Source organism: Sinohyriopsis cumingii, chromosome 12 (assembly GCF_028554795.1).
Source record: "Sinohyriopsis cumingii isolate HCF-2022 chromosome 12, ASM2855479v2, whole genome shotgun sequence".
Taxonomy (NCBI): Eukaryota; Metazoa; Mollusca; class Bivalvia; order Unionida; family Unionidae; genus Sinohyriopsis; species Sinohyriopsis cumingii.
The window spans coordinates 83202386-83211540 of NC_142972.1; the positions used below are offsets into that span (position 1 = coordinate 83202386).

Here is a 9155-nt window from a genome sequence, read left to right on the forward strand (position 1 = left end):
ATAAAGCAAAAGGAAATTGCCATCCCAAATACTCTACCCAAAAGAAGAAAAAAGTGCAATGCCCAAACCCCATACATGGGAAATAATCTACCCATCCCCCACCTTGGAACCCAAGTGAATCATACTTATCTACAATTCACGCATAGTATAGCACACATAACATGGCACCCAGGAAAGAAAATATACATCTATAGCTTACACACCTTATGTCACCCACATGCAAAACATAGCAGTACATGTACCGCCCCTACCCCACTTTAAACAAATATGGCAAACACAACACAATCATCAAATAGGACTTTCGTTCTCACCCAAGAACGCCCTCTCTAGGCGAAAATTAGGGCCCTGAAAAGACTAACCGGATCAGCATGCTGGTGTCGTGAAGTAACGGCGACGCGAAAACCAAATAAAGATCATAAAAATCATGCGGTCAACATGAGTTATCTTCATTGGTAATGTTTTGGTAAACAAGTACATTAAAACAAACTGACCGATAGGAAAATTTAAAACTCACTGCTATCATATACGCTAGACAAGGTTCCGATATGATAAATTATGCAGATAGGGTTATCATATCAGAACCTTGGTTAGCGAAGATGCTCAGTTATTGGATCAGGGCATGTAACCACTGCATTGTTCGATGTTAGGATAAGGAGTGACGACGCAATATAGACGAATGGGCATAGATTTGGCACAACAACCAGCTGGAAGGCGGAAGGAGGCAATGAAGACTAAGAGTGATTTTAAACGGACTTGCATGCCGACAGGCGCAAAGCAACCTTAATTGAAAGCAGCAGAAGGGAAAGACTATGCAACCACACTGTTTCAGTTCAAAGAAAAAGAGTGGTAAACAGGTGTTTTGGATGAGTGTGCATGCAGCAAGAGATTACAAATATGGATTTATTTTCACCAAGATTTGTTAAGATTACAGTTTTGTCCCTAAAATATCGTTTTCTGTTGGAAGCCTTATTGTTCCTAACAGTTGGACTGACAATTATGATAAGATAAAAAAAAAATATTTCATATATCGATTTAAATGAAATCTAGTACAAAATTTGTCTATTCGCAAATTTGTAACACCATATATAATCATACCGTGAAGATCATTTAGGTACATTTACTAACTGCATAATGGAACGCCAGGTTGTCAAACGTGCAAGTCTCTAGAAGAGGAAACAGTTTAATCGATACTTCTAAATATTCATACGTGCATCAGAAACAAGATAAATATACATTGCGTGTGCATATACGTCTCTTTTTCTGCCTATATATCTGAATACTCATTGTTGATCACATACGTTTCTTTACTCCATCTGTATCAGCTATATCAATAACGATTTCTCTTGTCATATAATCATAAAAGAATGAAGTCCGTTTTGTACTTATCACTTGCATAATTAGGCATAGATCAAAGAAGTCGTGTAGTACTGGAAGCAGATATCCTATATTTGCACTTTTGATCATCTGGAATGATTTTCAACGATAAACCCAGAGGAAGGGCAAAACTATAAAACTATCCAACGGGCAGAGAGCTGTTAGTCACGGAAAAATCGAGTAGAATCCTAAATTTCTTTGAATATACAATAAGCTGAATAGCTTCTGTAACAATGTTGTATGCATTAGCTGACCCTGATCTGAACTTTCCTAGTCATTCGTTAATTACCCGTTGTAAATGTAATAATGACAGCCTAGATGTTACAGCTTGTTAAGTGTTGATCAGGTTGTATAATACTTAGAGAGTGGGTAATAGAAAAAAGATTTTTTTCTCTTTACTTTTCTGTCCTGTTGATCAAGAGTTATACATTTTCTATTACATTTGTTTAGTTAAATTTAGTTATATTTATTCTAGGACGTGCAAAGCTTGAGGAAGTTCTCAGCGGTTTTCTCCTTTTCGATGACACTCATTGCCAATATAAACATTACCACAAATTACAACTGCACTAATACGTACTCACTAGTTACCAGTTTATCAGAAGGTTTGTTAACCATCATCAAGGTTAGGTTGCTTGGGTTTATCTGAAGTGACTTATATGGATGTTTACGCAAATGAAGAACGGCATAAATGGAATGAATACTGTAAAATGAATAGTTCATGTATGTAATTTAATGTTGTAAGGGGTTTTTGTTACATTAGAATGTTTCTGAAAGACGAAGAAATGGGCCGCTTAAAGCACTTTCATCAATAAATGTATTGCATATTATAAATTGTAGAAGTTTCCCAGTTTGTTATATTCAGTTATTACTAGTAATGGAAGTTATCTACTTTAGTAGCCACACTTTTTCCACCAGGGGTCTCAAACTCCAACCACCCTGAGGACATTTTCGCTGGCCCATGTCCTGCACTACCTTGGTTATCTCTCGACATCTTGTGACACCAATTGTTTTTCGGTCACAATACGCTGGCCGCGTCTTTGGAATTCCTGCTTTACTATCATTTATTAATTTTCGTTTGTTTGTATAGAGGAAAACCACTCAGAATGCGTCCCCTTCCTCCAACTCTCCACTTAGGGAGCAGAGGAACGGTCATCAATAGTAAGAAATTGACACCCCCGGCTGGGTGTACTGGTTCTTACCCGCTTCACGCTCAGAAGGGGACTCTATATCTCCTCCTCATGGTTTTCGCTCTCGTCAATTTTACCCGACGACCTGGCGCATCATACTATAGAAATGATCCCTAAGAGTATGATCTTAACAATTTAATGATTTTCACCAGACTATATCAAATAATTTCCTGATTTTTCAAGGTGTTTCAAAAATAGAGTTATCAATTTATTTCGTGTTGTTTTACACATACTCTAATAAATCGTCATTTTCCAAAAATTCATTGTTGATAACGACATTTGTAAAGTTAAACACATCATGTTTCTGCACTTGCCTTTGAAATGGTAACGATAATGAGCAAATATTACGAATGACAATTGTTTCATGGTGAACGTAAGGGACTTAACTCTTAACAAATTAAAGATAGCATGGTTAGACGTCATATTTTATTATATCGGGATAACTAGCATTTAATCTATAGCAGGTGATTAGTAGTACTGATAGTATATAAATGGCTGCGTTATTGATCAGAAGGGCGGACGGTGTTATTTATTTCTGTGACGCTGTAGGCAAAGTTTTTGAGAACGAGTTCGTTGAGGTTGCTTTTCGCCTCGGTGTCAACTTTTTCATTTCCCGGAATTAGGATGTGGGAAGGGATCAACTTTTCATCGAGTTCAATTTTAAAAGAAATGGAATTGCCATATTTGTTTACGTTTATATCTGGCCTGAGTTATCATATTGGGTGTGCTTTTTTTTTTATTCGTCGGATACCAAGGATTGTAGGAAGGCTGCGCGAATCGCTCCCTGAATGAGCTTGCATCATTAACGTGTGCGGTCGTTTAACCATGGGGGATAGAGCCAGCACTTAACAAGATTTTACCCTTAATTAATGTGCCTTAAAGAGCACCCATTTCGGGGATCTCTTTGTGCGCACCGTGAACTGTTTATTTGCTGGGAAACAGGAGAAACTACACGACCATTTCTGTATGCATCACATGTTTACGATTTGACATGTCTGGACTTGGTGCGGGAGGTGAGTTGCCGGAAGATGGCACTGTTGTGTTGGATAAAGGCCCAAGTGATTCAGGGTGAACTTTGGATGTTTGTGGCCAAAATGAAGTTTCGTCTAGCATTTAACTAAATGTGATAGTTAAGTTTGACTCTTAACAGTTTCATGAGGAGGGAGATGGCCCAAAAGTTAGCCCCTCCAAGGTTGCGGAACAAGTTGACATCTCGATTGTACCGTTTTATGAGTTCTTTGATGTTGGTCGCGATTTGCACTTCACTGAGTAACATACCTAAGAAAGTCTCTTATTTTTCGAACTTTTCGGGATTTTGTCTGTGTCCCAGATTTTCTTATTAAGGTCAATTACTATATTAGGTCAGAATTTTTGAGTAAAAGTATTAAGATTGAAGTTTTCTATAAATTGTATTAAAAGTAATTTTTCATTAAATTATATTGAAAGTAATTTCCCACTAAAATATATTGAGATTAATTTGATCTATTTCTGTACTACTACTGTATACTATTTTAATAAAGATTTTGCTTTTACAAGCAAGTGCAAAACCCCATAAAATACATTTCTCTAGTATCCAAAGGTCAGCAAATTTTAGACTTGGTGGGAAGCTGCTGAACAGGTAAATTTCTAATTTCCTACTGGATTAGCACGCTAGATGATTCACGCGTTTCCCGTGGGAAAGGACGAGAGCCTTGTTCTGATTCGAAATGGACGTACAGAAGTACTGCGTATAAATTCAGAGCAAGCTTGCGCAAAATCAATTCCTCTATCGAGAATTAGAGGACTCTTTCTTTTCTTACAAGTAAGAATCGTCTGTGTTCGTAAACTTCTTTAAAGTATAAGGACTTTTTAATGTTGACATTTTCACGACAAATTTCAATCTAGTCTTGATATTTGTGTAACATTTTTGTGAGTTCTTTCTATTTTATATTATAATGTAATGGAATGTTTAATCGTTTCAAAGAATTTATATTCGTTTGTGTTTATGGTATATACCATCGGAAATGACGAATTCGCTACAAACTTCATGTTTAGATTTAATTTGGAAATAAAAGACTTTTGAAGTAATAAAAGAATGATGTTTCAGTAACCTATTCCAAATTAGTATTCTATGTTAAATTTAGGAAAATACATTTATTCAAAACGATTGTTGCATTATATCACAGCTATTGAATTGTATACTCTTTGGCTATCATGAATTTAGTCGAGATCTAATTAGCTGTATTGTATTCTAAAAGGCAGAAATTATACAAATGTATGAAGTTGGTAAGCTCGAAGGAAAAGTGTAATTTTATATGTATTTCATGTATTTTAAAATATAAAGTTTTATAGATGTATCTCTAAATATATCAATTATTTAAATAACATTCGTTCATCGAGAATCAGAGGACTCTGTTTTTCCTTACAGCGATTACGTACCTCTCATCGCCATTTTCCCCAAGATGTAGACGCATCTGCACCGTTAGGAGTGACGCCTTTTCTTAAGTTATGACGAAAATTATTTCATAACACTATTACGAGGTTGTTGGGTACATTTTTCTGTATCTCGTGGCCTAGTATAACTTCTTCAGGGAATGTAGGAGAAGGCATTGCCGTTTAAGGCCTTGGACCATTCGGCTTTTACAAATCGTAGGTTCAATGGACTGCTAGTGTTCCCAGACAAGTAAATACCATTGTAAATGCCTTATTCATTTTTTTGTGCCTTTTAAAGACGTATTTAATTTTATCGTTGATACTCGTTCTAGATTCAGTAGCTTACAAATGAGGGGGGGGGGGACGGGTGCCAGATATCTTGCAGTGCCAAAACCATATGCGCCAAAGTTATTTAGGGGCCAGAATCTCCTTTTGGCCTTGATCGTCGACCCGGGCGCCAGTTACTCTTAATACAACACTGATTGGACTACTTTAGTTTTGTTATTATTTCCAAGTATCTTCGGGGTAGTCGACTCGTTTTTCCTCTCATTTATTTATTGCGTTGCCATACCCACCCCGTCGAGTTAGTGTTGAAATACAATTTTGAGCAGTGGTCTGTCTCTCTCTCTCTCTCTCTCTCTGGGATTTTGTGTTTGCTACTTGAATTATGGTTTAAGCTGCGTTTTCTTCTTTGTCAGTTGTGAAGTCAACGGCATTTTTAGTTCTTTGGGCTTATTTTTTATATAAATATTTAGTCGTTACATGACATTCTTTATTAAACCACAGCATGGATGGTTTGTCAATTGACCCTTTTATTTGGGGTATTGCAGCTTTTGCTAATATAACTAAGGTTTCGATTAGGTTGTCATTAAGGATGTCGGTGTCCTGATTGTATATTAGTCTGATGCCGATTGTTTCCCCTAAGCTGTTTCCAGTTTGCTTGTTCGCAGCCCACCTTGACGGGAGTGACGTATCGATAGGAGGTGGTAGTGGTGGTGGCTTTGTGTTGTACTTTTATGGAAAAGTGGTCGCTCCCTTAGTATCAGTATCATCGACTTGCAATCGTTTATTTATGCTATTTTGGGTGCACAAAGTGACAGGTCTGTATCTGAGTTTAACCTGTAATATGGTCGATACTGGTGTTGGAGCCGCGCTATTTATGATGACCATGCTGTATGTTTAGGCCATTTTTCGATAGTCATGCCTCTTTAGTCAGCTTTATACTTCTCTATAGTTCTTTGTGGGTTTTGAAATTCCCGCATATTATTACACATTCGTCGAGATTATTTGTTATTTTAGTTACGTCTTCCATTGTAGAATTGTATACATCAGTTCTTTCATATATGGTGAAGATGACTACAGTGAGATTCTGTGTGTGGATTTTAATTGCTTCAATTTCCAGGTCGCATGGCTCTTAGCGGTGAGGAAGCCATGTTTTAGATATTTTGTATCATATCCTATAATATTACGGACCCTTGTAATGCCGTTCGGGTTTGTTTCATGAAGACATTTTATATCTGGCAGTTTCGTAGATTCTAGCAGTTTAATATTTATTTAGTCGGCGTTGGCTTCTAGTCCGCGCACGTTCCATTGCCACAAATTGAAAGACTTTGGCTTTGATGTCTTTTGGAGGAAAATCAGTACCCTTTTGAAATTTTGCCACTTCCCCCAACACTTGACCTGATCCGGCCCCGGACTGGTAATATTAGTACCGCCACGAGATGAGAACTAATTCTTAATAACAATATATAGAGCCACCCCAATTTAATAACCGTAAGAATCGCTATGTCAAAAATACAGACCTCTCCCATTTTTACTTAACCTAATGAACCTAAGATTCGCAATGTCAAAGAGACAGAACGAAGGTCAAGAAACGGGGGGAATATAAATTAGATAAACAAATAGAACCCACACTTTAAACATAATAACCCAAATTATAGTTCATCGAGCAGTCAATATAGACCCAAAATGGCCACAATGCAGAAATAAAAAACGATAAAGATGAAAACGTATAAATAAATCAGACCCGAGCGAGAGGGGACTAGTACTAGTACCGCCACGTTGAGAAATAGTTCTTAATAATAACTAAGACCACCACCCTCCAAGATTCTCTATATCGAAGAGATATACTGAAGATCAAGCGAACAGGGTAATGGATATAATAATAATAATAATAATAATAATAATAATGAAAATAATGAAAATTAAATTAGCTATCAAAAAAAAGGAAACACAATAAAAACACAAAGATAAGACATAATGACCCCCCAACTTTTGGTACTCAGGGATAACTACAAGAAGAAAAATATCAAGAAAATTAAGAAAAGCCTATTAAAAATTAATAAGATGAATAATACAAATGAACAGTAACGAGAAGGAAACACAGATAACAATAACGCTGGAAAAAGAGGCAAACAAGGCGACAAAGAACATAAATAACGAAGATCAATACGGATAAATCACAAGTCTAGAGGCCACCAGGGAAGAGAATAACGAAGCTATTGGGGAGACAAAAATGAACCCCACAAGGGAAGAAGATGGGAGATGACAACTAATAACGAAAACAGAATGAACATCGGGAAAGACAACACCAAGTAAAAAGATGAGTCTAAAGTCTATCTTAGGAATAAAGCAAAAGGAAATTGCCATCCCAAATACTCTACCCAAAAGAAGAAAAAAGTGCAATGCCCAAACCCCATACATGGGAAATAATCTACCCATCCCCCACCTTGGAACCCAAGTGAATCATACTTATCTACAATTCACGCATAGTATAGCACACATAACATGGCACCCAGGAAAGAAAATATACATCTATAGCTTACACACCTTATGTCACCCACATGCAAAACATAGCAGTACATGTACCGCCCCTACCCCACTTTAAACAAATATGGCAAACACAACACAATCATCAAATAGGACTTTCGTTCTCACCCAAGAACGCCCTCTCTAGGCGAAAATTAGGGCCCTGAAAAGACTAACCGGATCAGCATGCTGGTGTCGTGAAGTAACGGCGACGCGAAAACCAAATAAAGATCATAAAAATCATGCGGTCAACATGAGTCATCTTCATTGGTAATGTTTTGGTAAACAAGTACATTAAAACAAACTGACCGATAGGAAAATTTAAAACTCACTGCTATCATATACGCTAGACAAGGTTCCGATATGATAAATTATGCAGATAGGGTTATCATATCAGAACCTTGGTTAGCGAAGATGCTCAGTTATTGGATCAGGGCATGTAACCACTGCATTGTTCGATGTTAGGATAAGGAGTGACGACGCAATATAGACGAATGGGCATAGATTTGGCATAACAACCAGCTGGAAGGCGGAAGGAGGCAATGAAGACTAAGAGTGATTTTAAACGGACTTGCATGCCGACAGGCGCAAAGCAACCTTAATTGAAAGCAGCAGAAGGGAAAGACTATGCAACCACACTGTTTCAGTTCAAAGAAAAAGAGTGGTAAACAGGTGTTTTGGATGAGTGTGCATGCAGCAAGAGATTACAAATATGGATTTATTTTCACCAAGATTTGTTAAGATTACAGTTTTGTCCCTAAAATATCGTTTTCTGTTGGAAGCCTTATTGTTCCTAACAGTTGGACTGACAATTATGATAAGATAAAAAAAAAAATATTTCATATATCGATTTAAATGAACTCTAGTACAAAATTTGTCTATTCGCAAATTTGTAACACCATATATAATCATACCGTGAAGATCATTTAGGTACATTTACTAACTGCATAATGGAACGCCAGGTTGTCAAACGTGCAAGTCTCTAGAAGAGGAAACAGTTTAATCGATACTTCTAAATATTCATACGTGCATCAGAAACAAGATAAATATACATTGCGTGTGCATATACGTCTCTTTTTCTGCCTATATATCTGAATACTCATTGTTGATCACATACGTTTCTTTACTCCATCTGTATCAGCTATATCAATAACGATTTCTCTTGTCATATAATCATAAAAGAATGAAGTCCGTTTTGTACTTATCACTTGCATAATTAGGCATAGATCAAAGAAGTCGTGTAGTACTGGAAGCAGATATCCTATATTTGCACTTTTGATCATCTGGAATGATTTTCAACGATAAACCCAGAGGAAGGGCAAAACTATAAAACTATCCAACGGGCAGAGAGCTGTTAGTCACGGAAAAATCGAG

General features: G+C 36.9%; 1 non-coding gene across 1 annotated transcript; it reads right to left on the reverse strand.

The window, feature by feature from the left end:
- Nucleotides 1-2467: 2467 nt before the first annotated feature.
- Nucleotides 2468-2690, reverse strand: LOC149786863 (small nucleolar RNA U3). The gene has a single exon (XR_016425304.1). It is a non-coding gene; the product is annotated as a small nucleolar RNA U3 (small nucleolar RNA).
- Nucleotides 2691-9155: the final 6465 nt, after the last annotated feature.